Source organism: Sinohyriopsis cumingii, chromosome 3 (genome assembly GCF_028554795.1).
Source record: "Sinohyriopsis cumingii isolate HCF-2022 chromosome 3, ASM2855479v2, whole genome shotgun sequence".
NCBI classification, from domain to species: Eukaryota; Metazoa; Mollusca; class Bivalvia; order Unionida; family Unionidae; genus Sinohyriopsis; species Sinohyriopsis cumingii.
The window spans coordinates 58922654-58941068 of NC_142963.1; the positions used below are offsets into that span (position 1 = coordinate 58922654).

Genomic DNA, 18415 nt, shown 5'->3' on the forward strand with positions numbered 1-18415 from the left:
AGCAAGATTATTTTCCCTCCTATAGTTTTGAGTAGGGAATCTATTTATTTGACAGGGCACGTATATTAGAATAAACACTGTAGCTGCTGACAGCTTTTCGTACAAGCACATAGTTGGGTTTTGTTGTTGTTGTTGTTGTTGTATTTTTTATAGTTTTTTTTATAGTTTTCTTTCGAACATGGTTTGACAAATATATCAGAAAAATAAATTTAAAGGAGAAATATCACTGCATGTCTCAATTTCGACAAATTTGGGAATACAATAATAAAATACGTTTTTAACTTATATCTTGTCTTCGACTTTTGTGTGAGATCCTAATGGCTGGCATTATGTCCCCACTTGCCTTTGTCTAGGGTGAAATAAAATCATTATCGACCACCAAATTAGTTGTACTTCCTTTCCTACAGTATAATTCTCGAATGCAACCAGAATGCCGACATATTGTTGTAATAAAGTTTTCTTCAAGATTGCGCATGTTCTGATTGTATGCGAGATAGCCTTCATCTCATAACCGCCACAGCCGCTGTGGATTATGTCTATTAATAACTTCACCAATCTCATGTTTCCATATTCGCACCAGTGCTTTCTCTACGAAAAGTACATCATTTCAGAGATTCACCTTCACCGTTTGAGTAGCGCCCGGTTTTCCAGAAAAGAGTGCGCGGAAGGATAGATTCAAAGAGAGGTAAGTCGCTTCGGTATAAAACTTTTAAAAAAATATCATTTCGCGTTCAACTGACGAGCTACTTGATTATCTTTGTTTTCAATGTGGGGCTATCATTGTGCAAAACGCGGCATATTTGAAGGAGTATCACAACGTATCTGGAACATGCGGTAGTCAGGCATGTACACAATTTCTCTGCTGTATCTTCATGTGTGGAAAATAAGCAATATAATAAACTTTGATTTTATATATATATATATATATATATATATATATATATATATATATATATATATATATATATATATATATACTTTCGGTACTTTGCTGCATTTTGTTATCTTTCGATTATTTACCGGATAAAGCATTTTTACAGCAGAGATTGCAGTTGTACACCAGCCTCTAAACTTATAGAAACCCCAACAACAACAACAACAACAGCATCATCTTGCTGATTCTCTTTGACGTTACAAGCCCTGCATAGTTTTAAATGTGACAACCCGTTACTATCACTAATCTTACGATGCACACGATATGCTCATAAAATCGGGAAAATGTACTACAAACTGCTGGATACCTATTGACATTACTGGAAGCGAAAGTGCAACTAACGAAGCCAAAGCTACTTTGCAGTTACCTGTATCCATATAGACTCCATTTAGTGATTTACAATATTATACAATCTTCATGGTGTATATACTTGAAAAATATGTGGAATGATAACTCCACAAACTTCGAAACTTTCGACCGGCATCCCGCATGCGTAACAAATATCATGGGCACCATGTAGTAGCCATCATTGTGCTGAAGTGTCGTTAACTCTCTCTGTCTGTCTGTCTCTCTCTCTGTCTCTCTCTCCATATATGTATGGCAAGAGGGTTTTCCTTTATTATGATGACAATAAGTGTTTTCGACATTATCAACGTATTTCCGAAATGGGTAAACCAAAGATTGTGGTTATTAATTCGGGATATTTCCTTATTTAAATAAACCCAATAGTGCATTAAAAGAAAATACTGCAAAATCTGATTTCGCTTGTATAACATTTATTTTCTCGAAAGAAAGCATACGTACACTTTCACATCCTTTTGAAATAGTATATATTTCTCATTGCACGTGTACAGTTTTTCATCCATTTGAAACATCATAGATTTCCAATAGTATATATACAGTTTCTCATCCTTTTGAAACAGGATACATTTCCCATAGCATGTGTATAGTCTCACATCCGTTTGAAACAAGATACATTTCCCATAGCATATGTATAGTTTCTCATCTTTTTGAAACAGGATACATTTCCCATAGCATATGTATAGTTTCTCACCCTTTTGAAATATGATACATTTCCCATTGCATGTGTATAGTTTCTCATCTTTTTGAAACAGGATACTTCTCTCTTAGCATATGTTTAGTTTCTCACCCTTTTGAAAAGGATACATTTCCCATAGCATGTGTATAGTTTCTCACCCTTTTGAAACAGGATACATTTATCATAGCATATGTATAGTTTCTCACCCTTTTAAAACAGGATACATTTCCCATAGCATGTATATAGTTTCTCATCCTTTTGAAACAGGATACATTTCCCATAGCGTGTGTATATTTTCTCACCCTTTTGAAACAGGATACATTTCTCATAGTATGTGTATAGTTTCTCACCCTTTTGAAACAGGATACATTTCTCATAGCATATGTATACCATTTTGAAACAGGATACATTTCTCATAGTATGTGCATAGTTTCTCACCCTTTTGAAACAGGATACATTTCTCATAGTATATGTATAGTTTCTCATCCTTTTGAAACATGATACATTTCTCATAGCATATGTATAGTTTCTCATCCTTTTGAAAAAAGTATATATTTCTCAATGCATGAGATACGTACGATTTATACACCAATGGTCGATCTTTAACCTCACCACGAAAACTACAATGTAAACATCTATCTGTTCTTTTTTTCTTTCCTTATATCTCAATTATACATTGTAATACTTTCAGACATAATAAGAAAGATATTTTGTGATTAAAATGTATCACATGTAAATTCATCATTTTCTTGTTGCCATCATCGTATGCCATCATCGTGTGCCATCATCGTATGACATCATCGTATGCCATCATCGTATGCCCATCAGATAAGATTCAGGGTGTCAATGCATGCAACATTTATTACTCTTGATGCATAAGCGCATTATTGGCAGGTATACATATACAGCGACGGCATCGTATATGTAAATCTTACTATACATGTCCGCTATTTCTAGGCCCGAAAAGTTAAATATTCGACAGTTATTTGAACAATGCACATCGGCATGTATCACAACAAAACATCCCAACGCGATAATGTATGTATGTATGTATGTATGTATGTATGGATGGATGGATGGATGGATGGATGGATGGATGGATGGGATGTATGTATGTATGTATGTATGGATGGATGGATGGATGGATGGATGAATGTGTGTGTGTGTGTGTATGTATGTATGTATTTATGTATGTATGTATGTGTGTGTATGTATGTATGTATGTATGTATGTATGTATGTATGCATGTATGTATGTATGTATGTATGTGTGTGTATGGATGGATGGATGAATGTATGTATGTATGTGTGTATATATACATATGCAATTCTGTGTGTCTGTATATATCATGGGAAATAAATTCACGGATTAATCGGGTTCAAACCCGAGATACCCCTTACTCGAGAGGCGGTCTCTAATCAAATGAGCGATCCGAGCTGATGCACGAGATCCGTATCTGTGACATATTAAATATGATCACGTGACCTACAGTCTGAAACTCACATTATTGTCGAGTACGGCAGGTCTATAGCGTGATCCCACATCTTCCACCAAATGTCACATTAGAAAAATGCGCTGTCTGACTGGAGCTCGAAAACGGGATCGTTATAACTGTAGTCATACAGTCTGACCACCGTAGCTCTCCAAGCAGGTTCATACAGTCCGTTCCGTATGTATGTATGTATGGATGTATGGATGGATGGATGAATAGATGTCATGTTTGTGTGTTTCAGGGGTCGAGCTTTACTTTATCTTAATATCTTTTTTGAATTCTCGTCAAAACCGTTCTCATCAAAACCATTCTCGTCAAAATACAAGTACTCAAGCGATTGTGAAAGAATTAAGAACGACGGCGATGGTAGTTAAACAGTAATCGTATAGTACGTTAATCCAATCAAGCTTTTTCAATGCACACTACAGTAATCGTAGTACGTTAATACAATGAAGCATTTTCAATGCACACTACAGTAATCGTAGTACGTTAATCCAATGGAGCATTTTCAATGCACACTACATTAATCGTAGTACGTTAATCAAATGAAGCAATTTCAATGCACACTACAGTAATCGTAGTACGTTAATCCAATGAAGCATTTTCAATGCACACTACTATCATATCAGTAGGATAGAACTGCTAGATAATTATAAATTAATATATACGAAAATTTGCAGCAATAAAACTCATCGCCCTATACTTGCCAAGCTTTTACATTACCTGTTTCAGCATCAGTCGTACATACAAATTTTAAACATTCTTTTCTCGTGCACATTTCGTTTCATACTAATGTTGTACCAAGTCTGTATAATTTTTGTCAGCGGTAAGTGTAAGACTTCAGCAGGTTCGCTAGGTCCAATGGGATGGAATTTGTAGTGACCTATATTGTCAGTTAACTTTGACTTGGATAAACACCTTACGGCTAATAGAATGTCTGTCATCGCACAAGTTGTGTCCATATTCTACGGTTCATAACCCGATGGACTAAAAAATAGGCCAAAGAAATGAAATTACTATTATTATTATTACTAGTACTAGTAGTAGTTGTAGTACTAGTGCGTTTTATCAGGCTCAAGTAGAATGTCACAAAACCAGGATACATGAGAGTAGAGGTTTAATAGACATTTGGGAGGGACCAGTTCCGGTTTGCAGTCCCGTAAAACCCTTGCAATTCCCTTAGACTTTTTCTCCGTTAATGTTTTGAACACGTGTGCATCGGTTACTGTAACCCGAGCGTGGATGGTAAAGTCCTATGCCGATTGTTATACGCTGACAACTGTTTTGTCAGGGGTTTTTTTATGGCTGTAATTCACTTACGTGTTTTGGATTCCGTCTTTGTACGTGGAGTCGTCGAAAGGTTTCCATCTCAAACAACACTGTTTCAAATTTCTGCCAAGCAAATACTTTTATCTTTGATAAACATAGAATACAGATTTGAAATTGTACTGAGACTATTTAGTGATTAGATATTTATTCGTTTGTGCAGTCGTAATGAAAAACATCTCCCGTTGTCGCCAGATACACCGGTTACCATCCATATGGCCCTGACAAAAATTCAGAATGGTGTGCCTATGCTAGTCGACATAGTCGTGATTCCTACCACGCCAAAACTAGTAGTTGTCGCGGTAGCGAGTCCACATATTATGAGGCGCCGTAGCGGACAAAAGCTGGTCCAATTAGAAAGTTGCAGTTGAAATTTCAATGTCGTATGTTGAGAAATCCACTATCACGTGTTGTATCAAATTGCATGTCCTTAAATTTCCATTTTCTAGATCGAGATTTTAGATTTTTATGATGAATTATGGAGTGGAAGTTTAAAGTTGTGTTTCCTATGACGACGTTTTACAGCGTACATTTTGAATTACACAGCAGTGGTTGAAATTCCAATATCATATGTCGATAATCCCCATTCACACGTTGTATTTAACTGTTTGTGATGAAAGTTCCATTTCATATGTCCAGTATTTAGATTTCACGTGTTGAATTAAACCGCAACGAGAAGCAGCCTCCTTGTTTGAAAATATCGCGGTCCGGTCGCGAGAGCGACCTATAGCGAAGACATTCATAGTAATTCTCGACCTGTGAATGGTAACTTTCAAACTGTAAATGCGTGAAATGTAATGGCGAATACACGAATGATGTATCTTAATATTCAATACTATTCTGAATTGTTAAATGGGATTTTGTGTAATGTTACTTTTAACACCAACACATCATTTCACCATATTAAAATAACAATTCTGACAAGCACAATTAAATATCCAATCACCGCTGTGTAATTCAACACATACAATCTAAAAACTCAACATACAAAATGGAACTTTCAGCAAAATCAATGTGATTCAACATGTTAAATTGAAACTCTCGACATATGACATCAGAATTTCAACAACCGTCATGTAATTTCGAATATACAATATAAAAACTCTACATTGGACTCAGAATTTTTAACCAGTGCTGTGTAATTCAATAGATGAAATCTAAATACTCATCATGTGAAATGGAACTTTCAACATAAACTCTTTGAACCAGTACGTAAATTATGAATTCTCAAAGTATGATATTAAAATTTCATCCACTGCCGTGTACTTCAAACGACACAATCTAAAACCTCGCCTTAGAAAATATAACTTTCAGCTACTGTTGTTTAATTCAACATGTACAATCTAAAATATCGACCTAGAAAATTGAACTTTAAAGACAAGCATTTTTGATACAACACGTGAAATTGGAATTCTGGACATATGACCTTAAAATTTAAACGGCAACGTTCTGATTGTACCACCTTTTGTCCGCTACGTTGCCTCATACACAGATAGCATCCACGATAACACACGTGTTTATATTTCGCGAGTAGAACGGTTTTCTTGGCGATTTCATCTCGCAGTTGTTCCGCGTCGATAATCCTCTCGCGTAGTAAATTTGCTCAACATATTGGCTTTGTCCAGGTGCAACAAGCACACACAATTCTAACCAATTACCCTTTTTAACTGGTACAATATTCGTGCAATCATAGAAAAATATCTTGCTGCGGAATATTTAAGTCTCTGGCGATAGTTCTTTCTGCGGGCCTGACACCACACCACATTTACTTGATTACACCCTTGACTGGTGTCTGAAGCAATTGTTCTGTTTTTATCCACGAACTGTAAAACGGAAACATGTTTGTTTGTTGAATATCAGTCGATATTGTTCTCGTCTCGGTTGAGTCAATGTCGGTTCAGCATAATTGACGAGGAATATAACCGGCTTGAACTTGTCGGTAAATTCCACTACATCGTTGTAGAAACATTCTCTGGGTGTTTTACGTCTAGTGATGTAGTCTGCGACCGGGTGTTTGAGAATGCCAATACAATGATTTAATGTTGGATTCAGGTTGATATTGGCATATCACTAGTTTCAGCGGTTTATTTCTACTTGGCCAATGACAACTTTATATATGAGTGTATGTGCGTGTCTGGTAACAACGTTTTCACGAAGATACTGATCAACAAGCGTCATTATCTCTCCATCTATGTTAGCATCCACTATCTGTGGATCCTACATGTCGTTTATAAATTCCGCAACATCGTCATCGCGTAGCTGTTCAGAATCCGTCACTTAAATATAATAATTGATATTAAACACAAACGTCAAAGATGGTTAACTACCCGTTTGGATAGACGTTGAGTCAACCGAACTGAATTTCACCTCCTCGGACTAATGCTATGTTTCCACGAAGTTACTACGCGTGGGGGTGTGGGCACCTTTGAGACCTTTGCATCCACGAATTATTTTGTCGCAGCCATGGCAACATTAATATAGCTTTCGATAAAGGTAGCCAACACACTGGAGTATCTAATTCACTCGACTTAGTTAGACGTTTGCAGCTTTAAATTTCGATCTGAAAAATCACAAGCATTTTGGGGTCGACGCAAACAACAACCCAGTTGTTCAACTGTACCAAATCTTCTTTGGTGGCAAATCGGGTCAGATACACCTCAGCGAAGAGTGGTGTCGCTGCGCGTCCCAGAAAATGTTGACAACCGTTTCATATACTATCAATTGTAGCTTCGAGGTGATAATATAAAGTCAATAAGCGCGTGTGGTGTCGGTCTTACCACGAGTACATGCAGTATTTCATCGACAAGATGTCCACACATTGGGCCGCTGAATAAAACAGCGGTTGTCCAAAGCTGGTACCCATAGGAAACGTTTGTGTAAATAATCAACGACTTCACTTGGCGGTGCAAGTCCATAGGGGTCAAATAGAACAGATGTCGAGGCGTCATCACGTATGCTACCCACTGAATTCCGAGCCCTATTGACGAATCCTGATTAAAGATTTCGTTTTCCTTCAAACGAGGTATCATTAACGCAAGTTCATCATGCATAAAGACACATCGGAAATGCTTGACTGCTTTTGTCATTGTGAATAAATCAAATTTAGTTAATGGATGTGCTTTGGTGACCGTCAGCGGCAAGGCTACAACAAGACCTTTGCCTAAGGGTATTTTGCAAGTGGTCCCGGATATTAAAAAACCTCTTCCCTTTTTTGAGTTGTCCCCGGTTGCCGAAGACCTTTTCCTTTCTTTATTCGTCTAGAAGATGCAATGTAGAACCATCCCGCAACCGCTAACAGTGTTTGAATTGCCACTAAATTTGAAAATATTCCACCGTTCTGTATTCTGTGTCAATGTCATCAATCGCAGGGACTTCATCGATCGTATGAAAAAATCCATAGTGGACGACGTTATAACACAGCTGATCTGCCTCGGATGGTGCAGACATTTAGAACCGATTCCATGTTAACCATCGTTTAGTTAGATTCAGCAACAACCGTTTTTTTTTTTTTGACAGAGCTGGCTCGGCCAAAACATAACGCACGAACTGAGTTTGGAAAGCCACGCACCATGTTTTGGTGGTTTGGACTTTGCCAATGCAGAGAAAACCATGACGGAAAAAATATTTTCTTTTATGTGATTTCTTGTAAAATGTCAGTTGCTATTTAAGTTACTAGTATGCCTTCATAGTGTGTGCGATGCCGAAATAAAACATGTACCGCAAATGAAACTCGGATTATGTTACGCAATAACAGAGTTGCAATCGCTGAAACTTGTTTCCATTTTGCAGCAAAGAATTTTCTATTTGCAAAATAAAAACTTAGCGGTGATATCGCTGCTTAGTTAACGAAGCTACCTGTGATACTGTTGAGTAAAGCATATTTGGATCCCCTCGGGACCTTGCTACAATTACCACCAGCCTGAAGCACGGTTAGATATACGACTGAATTTTAATAACCGAACAAAGCCCGGAGAAGAATGTGTAAAACGCCTCGATCCTTCATGTTGCAGACATGGTCTCGAGTATAAAATATCAAAAGACATAGGTGCGCGTCAAAAAATGCGATCCGTTCTACACTCTAAGAAGTATCCGCTAGATGGATCGTCAAGGAGGCATAAAGACCAAGATCAGACTTAAAGGCAAAAGCGCACTAATATAATAAATATAAATTATAAACTGTCCGCGATATGCTACATTCCCCACGATTATTCGAGGGGCGAAGCAGCCGTAGAAAAGTTTACGAATGTGGGAATAGTTACCTCGAACGTCGCCAGAGCGTGGCGCGCTAAACAAGCGTTGTGACAGATTAACCTACTTGATCCAAGGAATATTTCCCTAGAAGAGTTTAATTTTAGAAGCCCAATGAAGTTCACCAGACGTTCACGAACATTACAATACACACTAACCATAGCAAATGTTGCTATCAGATTCAAGGAAGTTAAGCCATTAACTTCCAATGATTCAGCAATTGTCTCAGACACGTTCAAAACGTATATACTCACGTTGACCGCTAACAAGGCTGGAAGTTCTGCAGGTGGATCCAGGAAAATACATGTTTGGAGCCGTTGCTGTGCAGCAGGCGAAACATATGCTGGTCTGCTGTGGACATGTCAGCATGGGAGACACGGCTTCGGTCGGTCATAACGGGGTTGAATGAGAAAACCACACGTATGATTGCGTTAAAATCCGCTAACGCGCGACAGAAAGCCGTCGTTTCCAACAGCGAAGCGGTTTTCAGACACCCGAGATAAAGACTCACTTGGAAACAAAATGGCTAGGTATCTGCATGTCTCGGCGGAATTGGAAGGTGCATAACGTCGTGCTACTTACCCTGTATGGTCCTTCAATATGCTTACGATCTCATATCGAATCAAAGCATGTTCTCCTGAAGCTTACCAAACGTCTCTTCATAGTTTGTATAGTCTTGGGATGACTTGAAGAAAGATCACGAGAGGGCTTGGTCACTTTGAATTCTTGAAAATTTATTAGCTGCGGACCATATATAATAACTTCGTCGGCAATAATTGATTCGATACAGCGACCGTTTTCCTCCTCGGTGACCCTACACGCAATTTCAGCCCGGCTGGGCCGTGGAGGAATTTTAATATTAAACTGCTGCATGATGACTAAAGCTGCTTCTCAGTCGGATGCGGCTCCTCTGAAGGAGGTACTACTAGCGCAAATATACTTGCTTTTGCATTAGTTCTCTGAATCTTCATTCCACGTTTTGCGCCGTTTGTTTGAGTTGATTTACAGTTTTGTTCTGACAAAATTCATCACGCGTCTCGACTCCGATTCACATTTAAAACAGGTCGAGCTCCCGGGCCAGCAAGTAAGAGAGAGCAAGTGGGCTCTTCACTAGTCGTAATGACATGTTCTGTTGCAAAATACTCATTCTCCTATGCATTGTTCTTTACACTGATTGCATCACAGTGACATTATATATATATATATATATATATATATATATATATATATATATATATATATATATATATATATATATATATATATATATATATATATATATATATATATAAACAGATTCTTTAATCTGAAATCATTTTCTTCAATCCTTGAGGAAATATTCTAGATGACTGGTTACATTTTCACGGAGTCCATTAAGTGACATACAATATTATTGTATTATAACGATGTCGACTTATATATTAAGTTTTGTAAATAAGCAGGCTAGTTCATTCCACAATTGTAAAATTCGAGTACAAGACTGGATAAAATTTCCCCTAAGTCGGTCTCAGCCCAGATGAGCTCAGATGATCCATCAACGAGTATTGCACGAACTCGAACACGGCCAGGCTTTATAAGTTTGTATCCAACAATATTAAACATCTCTGAATAAGGAATACATGATTTATATCGAGATATCTTTCATCATCAGATCGATCTGGTCTTGCCATTTCCGGTAGAATTTAAATGAAGGGACACCGTGCATTTTTAATGCGGTTGCAGACTTTATATTTTGTTTAATCGGCTGAAACCATTCTTGTTCTTGTAATGTGAATTTGTCCCTTTTCGTTTTCAGCAATATGATAGCATTGATTCTTATACTGTTTTATAAATCTATTGTAATGATTCTCTATTTTCTTCTTTCCGATTCTTCTTTAACTCGGGTGTTCATTTCCAGTATTCTCTGTTGTGTTCTTTCTATGTCTTGCTGTGGTCCTATCTCCTCCTACCTGTGGTCCTATTTCCTCCTTGCTGTGGCCTTATCTCCTCCTACATGGGTTGCAGTAATAACTGCTTCTGCTGAATTCAATTATGTAATTTTCTATTTCTTATTTTGAGCAATGCTCCATTAATTTTGTACTAAGTGTTTTCAGAGTTTTCAGCTATTTTATTCCACAAAAACTTATGCTATACACACTTGTATGAAGAGTGTAATTCCATGTCAAGTTTATTAAGACTTAGACTTGAATAATTTGCAATTACCCTTAAAATCATGTTTAAAAAAATATTGCAATATAAGTCGAAGGTGGTAACCTACGAAATCGTTAAGGTTGACAAACCGTCAGAAAACGTAACGTTACAAACGAAGAAAGGTCCACATACAGTTGAACTTGGAAAACTACCTATTGAATGTTAGTAAGATTTAAAAGGCAAAAAATAAACACGTTTAAACAAGAGCAATATGAAACTAAGATTGTGAGTGAGACAACTCATGATAGTACATCTTGTTCAAATAAAACGTATTACTTACGGTGCGGCGGGTGTAATTGTTGTATTAGGATTACGTGTAAATCGAGTGTTTTAAAAGTGCTCAACATGCCAAATCGTCTAGTAAAAAGAACCAGTTAACGTAGGCCAAGAACGAGTAACGAAATAGAAACGATGTGATGAAAGCAAATATTTTTTTTTGGTTATAAATTGTAAATGAGACAACAAAATTAACATTGTTTATTATGGAACATTGAAATGCGTTTATAATGTTATTTGCAGCGTGATTTACTGAATATGTTTAAGATGTCGAGTGGTTCACCAGCAACATGCAATTTTAAAAGGTTACATAAAGGTTATTATTCTGATTTATTCGAGTTTACGATTGATTATGAAGGGGTATTACCAGAAACTCAATGGGATAAGTAATTAAGTAATTAAATAGGATTACAACCATTGAGCGAAGCGTATAAATGACAGATAAACCTGACACAGCTCCTGCTGTTAGTTGTCTATTTCTTATCCAAATTGGAGAGAAACTATCAAGTACAAACTAGTGTATCCAATAGTACCTACCGATAATATCGTTTTGTTTCAGTTGATGAAATTTAACGAAATTAAGAATGATTTCCTTAATGAAATCGAATATTCCTAAGGTGTCAGAAAAATCTCTGCTACAAAACAGCATAATTAAACTGAATACAGATGAGCATGGCTGCTTCAGGTGCAAAAAGGTATTGCAGCTGTTTGTATAGGAGTCTCTGGAAAGCAACAGGATTTGTAATCTCTTTGGCTTTTTGCGAGCTTGGTGCAACTTTGCCAAGGTTTTATTTTAATTTTTCATTGAAACGTTGATATACAAAAAACACAATGAGATAGAAACCTCTGCCATAAGTAAATTGAACAAGTTTGATAATATGGTCAGTGAGGCAATATGCGATAATGAAACAAGGCGTGAAGAATTTAAGCTGACATCTAAGCAAAAGAAATCAAATGAAATACCAAAATTGCAATAAAGAAAAAAATCGGTTTAAAAGAAAGCCAAGATAATAGTGACTTAAGGAAGACTATTTTAGAGGCGAGAAAGAAAATAAAGCAGAAGATTTTTAAAAAAAAATTACGGTCAGACCAAAATAGGAACATACAAAATGATAGAAAAGCTGTATAAGCTGGTTGTTTTTAATTTTAACTGTTTTAATTTATCACCTTAGAATGGCAACCTGAAAACGAACCCCATTTTACAAATCTGAATGAAAACAATGACGTTAAAATCTCAATTTCATTACATAGAATATAATTAGTTGTCCAATATTACAGTAATTACAAAGAGAAAAATAATATAATTTGATTATATCAGCAATAAGAATGAAACAATAACTTTTTAATTTATTATGGTTTCTATAACCATGAAATGTTTATGAAAAAAAGTCAAATAGGGAACGACTGCTAGTAATGACAACGAAGAAAGCGTTTATCTAAGTGAATAAAACAAGATTCAAACGTTTAACTAACCCCGAGCAACAATTACACAATGTACATAACCAACTGCAACTGTGAATTGTTAAGATTAATTGGATACAATTTGTAGAGGTTTTAAAACTAAAAATTTACACATTGTCGTCGACCAGATCAATAATACCAAATATTACTCTAACGGACGTTATTCGTCTCCTCCTATTGAAAATGTTTTTCATTGTGTTTTTTTTTACAAATATATAGCCTTAAAATAAATAACATAAAAAGAAATACTATCAAGTTTATTAAAATTCAACAAATAACCTAATTCACTTTTAAAATGAAGATTTAAGAGGAAATTACAGTATTGTGAATTAAATCTCATTTACTTCTAAAAGTTCTTTCACAAAGTCCAAAGGTATATAGTTTTCTGAATGGATCCCAGTGGTTTTCCGAATAAATTCAAAATTGAATATGCTGATGTGCTTATGGTTTTGAATGTCCCGATATACCATTAGTCATGATGAATCGCAATGATATGCTCAAGAATGTCTTTGAATGAGTTCTCAATAATCCCAGAGCAGTGTTTTAGTAAAAATATTAATTAGCGCTTTGTAATTCCAATTAATAATTTTAATGTAAAGTATTCCTTTAAAATTATATCTGAGCACAACAGTGAATACTTTTACAGACTGAAATTAAAGAACGAAGGAATAATCTTGTAGATGTCAACCTGATATAAATACCCACTTTATGTTGCATTTGCATTTTCTGAAGAAGCAAAAAAAAAAAGCTCAATCATCTCATTGGAAAATTACCCAAAACTATAAATAAGTTAGTTTCTAGAACTTATAAGGCCATAATCAATGCTACATCTTGAACTCAAACCCAAGTAAACATCTATTTATAACTTGCAAACAAGACAAAAAACAGGTACGCACTAAAACTCTAGCATCAGTCATGGACAAAGGTCAAGTGCACAATACTTACTAAATATACATAACAACGGTGACATTGTTTTCATACAGTGATATGGAAATTACGAGCTTTTACATACAGTTACAATTACTAGATTAAATATCAACATTAAATACGAAGACGGAAAAGTAAACGATGTCCATGATATGTTCGTAATGTATGTATTTTCGCGTAACAAAAATAAACTGAAGAAAGATATTAAGCTGTCTTTGTGATTGTAGTACAATAAATGAAGAAAGTGTGAACAGAGAACTTAAGTAGCCACCATATTACTAATTTAGCTGATCCGGTACAATACATGATGCAGCTAGTAAAAATTATACAAGAAACGAATTCGCCATCGGATACCTAAACCTAATTTAGACAATAATTTGAAAGATATTAAAATATGTCGAGAACGCACATATAATAAATTAATAGTTGTGAATCAGAGTGGAATTGAAAGAGCTAGTAAAATTGAAAACCTACTAAAAATATACTGTCGAAGACAAACTCACTAATTTTGGATGCACATGACTTTTGTAAGCAGAAATGTACTATCATGTCTAAGTGCTGTAATAAAAGTATAAAAGAAGATATTTGCTAGCACTGCTATATTATCAAAAGTCACTAAAGAAGAATGATTCTAGAGGAATAAAAAGATAGATACTAGCAAAACAAATGTAAGTGATATTATGACTGGATCTATGAGAACAACGTACGATTTATCCATTACTTATTTAATTAAAAAAATCAAATAATAAGTTATCAGACATTACCAATTCTTTAAAATAAACTTACTGCTGGAATAAAGAAAGTCACAAATTGAAAGAAAAGAATTAACAACTGATAAGAACTGGTCAAACATATCAGAGTGGAATAAGGAGGTATGATAAATTAGACAGAAAGGTGAAGCAAATAAGGAAGGATCTAACGATATGGAAAATATTAAAACAAAAACAAATACATTTTAAATCTAAAGGAGATAAAGCTCGTGTATTATGCAGAAGAATAGATACACATAGGTTAAAAATAGAAACAAACGTAAAAACAAAATAAAGATCTAAATACAGGAATTGGTATAAACAGTTTTGCAATCAATTCTGCAGATGAGGGGATTAAAAACATGTTGAATTAATTGGGTGAATTAATTGGGTGAACAACTAATACCTGGATTGAGAGTACTTTGTGACTTTCGCTTTATACGAGTTGAATTTATAACGATTAATAGTGATTTCCCATTTGTATGTATAAATCTAATAGATACACGCATTTTCTTGGATATATTTCATGCTCAAAATTACACCTAAGACAATGGCTACTTCTTATGGATTTGACTATGCTCTGTCACATTTCGCTGAATACAAGTTAGCCACATTAGGTTCCAAATAACATATACCATTCAAATAAAACAATAAGGTTTAGATAAAACTATTAAAAAAACTTAAACATTTTAATTGTCAATAATGTTGCGTTGTTTTACCTTGGATTGTTGGTGGACTAAGTACCTGTTGTTTAATTATTAAAGCTTATTCAAGAACCTAGTGATGATCTATATTTAAATGGTAAATATTACAGTAATAAAGAAACACCTACATATTATCTGGTAAATAAACGTATTTTATTATGCATGATCAATGAAGTTTCATGTACTTAAAATGAGTCTGCATAAAAATCTGGCGGCAGCATGAACATTTGCGACCGTTAGCTGAATGAGTTTGGCAACTTCGCGAAAATCGCACGTTTCGGAGCCCGTAACTTCAGTTTGGTACAACGCAGAAAAGTCAATGATGGCTTGATGGATAGAAAAATATCTCAGAAGTAAAACAAGCCATATAGTATGGTCGCGTGCCTTTAAAGACGGAAATAGCAGAAGGAAATCGAGGGTCATGGGTGGAGCGAAGTATTTGGAAGTTCCGTACCTTCTCTCTTATATATTATGATAGAGAGGGTCCTATGTCAGAACTGGTCATGGGGGTAATCTAAGGTATTTGTGTCACTCGGTATGATTTTTTCCTTTAGATGATTGTTTTTTTTTTCTTAACATCAAGCTCGCGTCGAGCACCTGTGTTTTTGACTAGCCTCTTGCTATTAAAGGCCATTTTTCGCTTCCCAAACGTGGATGCCTATGATATAATTGACAGCCACAGATGCAGACTGACGAAGACTTCAAAACAGATGATTCGCATGACGAAATTATAAACAATGAAAAACATGAAACACAACTTCCTCACAGAAGGAGTTCAAGACCCGAAACTAACGCATTACTTCCTTGATCTAGGACTGTATTCTCACACTTTTCGTTTGTTTGTGCCCACCTCGCTGCACACACACACACACACACACACACCGATTTTAAAAACGGAAGGCATCAAGGATTAAAAAAGCAAACAATTTAGTCACTAGATTCATTGATTTATAATTTCTAGTCTGATTGTCGCCAGGATGCCAAACACTGTCAACTTGTTGGCGTTTCGACTCAAACGGGAGTTTCTTTAGCAACACGGTCGCCATATTTGCTTAGGACAGTCTATCTTTTCATACAACAAATTAGATGTAGTTCACCGTCTTTGAAAATCTCATTAATTCCGTACATTTGGGATTTACATCTTTTTTAAACACATTTAATCAAGAGTTCCTCCTATATCTTTGTTCAATTTGATCTTGAAATATTAAAACTAGATATTGCAAATATTGGTTGCAAAAGACACATTATTTACTGAAATACACTATTCTAGAAACCAGAAACGGACAGAAAGCAGTCTATTTGCTTGTTTACATCAGGAGCTTCCGTCTGCGTTGAAACGCCAGTACTTCGACAGTGTTGGGGACTCCTTGGCGCCAATCATGTTAGAAATTATAAATCAATGAATGAAATGAACAAGTTTTATGCATTGTTATATTCTTGATGCTTTTCGTTTTTAAAATGGGGGTGGGGGTTTACAAAAAAGAGGGTGTGATAGTCTTGTGACATCAGTGTATTGAACTAATTCGGTTCGTTTTATGATAATGTTTTATTTTGAAAAAAGCTATTGAACTGTACACTTGGAGTCTGAATTACGTTTCTGTGCTAAAGTACGCTTCCTGACGACGGGATGATGCAGTCTAAACTAGCTATTGTACCAGACATCAATGGTATCGTTGTGTTTCAAGACTGGGAGTAGCCCTTCACAGCGCAATGTAAGCTTTTGGCGTTATCTTCAGCAAACAGATATTGATATCAACGTATGGTTTCCAGTGATAAACGTCATTGCTCATTGCTAGTTGATTGAACAGACTTGTATAAAAACTTTCCGCCTTTCTGAAAATCTTACTTTAGTTGTTTTATATATATATATATATATATATATATATATATATATATATATATATATATATATATATATATATATATATATATATATATATAATTTTTTTTATTTATTACTTTAACTTCGAACAAGAACGCGCACTTCTCTACATGATTTGAAACAGATACATTTTTCTCGCGCTTTCTCGAAGGAAATGCGGAGATTACGTGGTCCTGTCCGTCATGCATGCTTATGTCGGTGCGTGCAAAAGTGTGTACTTAATGTCGTGAAACTCGTTTTACATCATGTACAGATTCAGAATACGTCTGGGAATAACACGACGATATGTACACGCATAACTTCGATCCACCTCTGGGGGTGTTAAAACGGAGGGTGAAAAGTGGTGCTGGGAAAAGTGACAGATGGGGGATATATATATATATATATATATATATATATATATATATATATATATATATATATATATATATATAGTATTTAGATGTAATAATAATACGTACTCAACCAGTGGCGTACTAACGGGGGCGGGAGCACCAGAGGTCTTGGGGCGCCCAAATCCCTTTGGGCCATCATCGTCGTCCCGGGCGCCATTTAGCCTTAGTACGCCACTGCACTCAACTGCGGTCAGCACAGAAAAGGATCTGTCGTCGCCTTATGTTTTGGCATATCAGCGTCTCTGCTCTTTGTTTGGAATAACAACTAAAACAAACTGCGTAGACACTGATCTCGTAGAATGGGTATAGCAGATATGGCCTGGAGATCATAAAACCCTGACCTTGAGTTTCCACTTTGTTCCAATTTGAAACGACCTTCAAAAAGTAACGTAATTTATGATGGTAGAATTGCACAGTCAAACTGAAGCTAAACATTTTGTTTTCCGCTGACCACACCTGGATTTGTAGCCACACCTGCATGATTCATTATCTTGGCTGGTCGGTTTTATTAGTGATTGTGATAATTTATGTTCAGGAGATCTACTTTCCAGTGACATCAAGGGTATAAAATGTACAAGACTTGGCTTAACAGGTAGCGTTAACATTATCATAAAAAAGCCTTTCAGATTTGTACAAATGATAAAAAAAACTTTCAACGACGTTTTATCAGAAACCGCGGAACAGAATTTATCAAAGATGACAGAGTTCTCTCGGCTTGTTGGATTTGTACAAATTATACCGATCAGCAGTCCGATATGTGTACCGTTGCTAAAATGTATTCACCTGAACTTA

General features: G+C 35.7%; 1 protein-coding gene across 1 annotated transcript in view; it reads left to right on the forward strand.

The window, feature by feature from the left end:
- Positions 1-551: 551 nt before the first annotated feature.
- Positions 552-18415, forward strand: part of LOC149802931 (uncharacterized) — a 116496-nt gene continuing 98632 nt past the window's right edge. Inside the window, exon 1 of the mRNA XM_089952425.1 lies at positions 552-685. The gene's annotated coding sequence lies outside the window, so the exon portion shown is untranslated. The remainder of the gene's footprint in view (positions 686-18415) is intronic.